Genomic DNA, 2041 nt, shown 5'->3' with positions numbered 1-2041 from the left:
ACAGCTTTCAAGTTCGCAGGTCAAGTTCGAAGATGGGCTATATCGGTCCAAGTTTTGATATATACCCCATATAAACCCACCCCCTTCCCATATGGGGTCTTGGGCTTTGGCTGAAATTATAAATCTAGAGGTATGTTAGGTGTGTCGAAAATGGGGTGTATTGGTTTATGTTTTGCTATAGCCCCCATATAGACCGATCTCCCGATTCTACTTCTTGGACTTCTAGAAACCATAGCTTTTATCCGATTGGTCTGTAATTGTAAATCTAGAGGTATTTCTGGACCATAAATAGATGTGTCGAAGATGTTGTGTATCGGTCCATGTTTTGCTATAGCCCCCACACCCTCAAAAAAAAAATCGCTTCTGTAATATATACTCTCAATCACATTTTGCTTCAAGCATATACATTTTTGGGTATTGCCCAAACATTTATATATTTGATTTCTTCCAATATATGATATGTTTGAAAGCATATTGGGTAGTCAAAGTTCCAAACATTATGTATTTTTCCATCCAAATTCAATAATGTTGTCTTCCAAAAAACTATATGTTATTATGTGAACATATAATATGTTTGGAGGCATTTTGGACCCAAAAATATTATATGCTGAGAAGAATTTTCTCCCAAAGAATATTGTGCTCAAAATTTTTTCTGCCTAATTGTATATTGCCTCACATTTTTTTCACTGCCATGAGTTTTTTTAGTTCTTAGCACCTTTTTCTGTAATACAAACATTGTAGAAGAAATTATTAAATTTTATATTTTTTTTCTCAATTTTACCTTTTGTCGGACGGGAATTCGAACAGCGGACCACACAGTTTGTAAGCCAGCACACTAACCAACGTTATAAGTTATATTTATATAGCATAGCTTGCGGCGCCCACGAGCCGATGCAAACATAACATTGTTTAACAACATCCGCCTTGCGTGGCAGGGGTCCTGGGTTCGATCCCTGCTTCGACCAACACCATTTGTTTTTTTTTTTTTAATATATTTTTTAACATATATTCCAGATTCGTTCGGAAGTTCCCGAAAAGGTGTTCAGCATTACATACTATTATATTAAATTTTTACTACGAAATTGTAAAGTGTGTTTTATAAAAGACTTAAAGTCAGAAAAGAAAAATGCTTGATATAAACGAAATGGACTGAGTTCAAATCAAATATTATTTTTTTATTGCAAAAATAAAAATTGTGTAACAAATAAAGGTTTTTGTATACAAGTTTAAAATTTTCGAAGAAATTCAAAAACTCTTACAAAAGAAGAACGTGAATTCGAGTATATAATAATATTTTTCCATCGAATCCTAAGGTTAACGATAACCATTCAAAAGCACATTATATTTAAATTCTAAACGGTAATTTTACAACAGCACATAAATTTATTTTGGTGTGAACAATTGTTTGCTAGCATGTACACCATTAATTTAGAAATACAAATAAATATGAATTTTTATTAACGAATAATTTTGTACTTTAATTTTAATTCTTAAGGCCGGTATAAATTGGCATTATCACGTTAAAATGACCATGTTTACCCTTTTACTTTTCTTTAATAATTTCTTTTAAAGAAAATAAACTTATTCAATTGTTGCTTTGGATCTTTCCCCACCATGTTATAATACAATTTACCGGAAAAAGTTGTAATGTTATTCTGGTTTTGCAGTTAAAATGAGAAATAATTTTAGCGGCAAAACTCGAACTCAATGCCCGCTTTAATTTTCGAAAGTATCCGTCAACTCCTCTTGGACTACTTATTAATAAAGAGGAACTAAACCTTGTTTTTGTAGATCTTACTGTTTAATTTTTCACTGTTTCCCAATGTTTTCATTTTACTGTAACAACTCTAAAAACAGTACACAGAAAAAAATATTGTCGTGTGGCCAAAGATTTCATGTCCTTAAAATAAGAATACAAATTTTGCTTAGCTTAGAAGAGGCATTTCTCTAATATAAAGTTTTTTCCATGTTCAAAAGTCGACAAACTTTTCAATGAAGTCGTGTTGTCCTTATAATTAGTGATTTGACTTGAAAATGGGTA

The sequence above is a fragment of the Haematobia irritans genome, chromosome 1 (assembly GCF_050003625.1).
Source record: "Haematobia irritans isolate KBUSLIRL chromosome 1, ASM5000362v1, whole genome shotgun sequence".
Classification (NCBI taxonomy): domain Eukaryota; kingdom Metazoa; phylum Arthropoda; class Insecta; order Diptera; family Muscidae; genus Haematobia; species Haematobia irritans.
Note: the sequence above shows the minus strand (reverse complement) of the source record.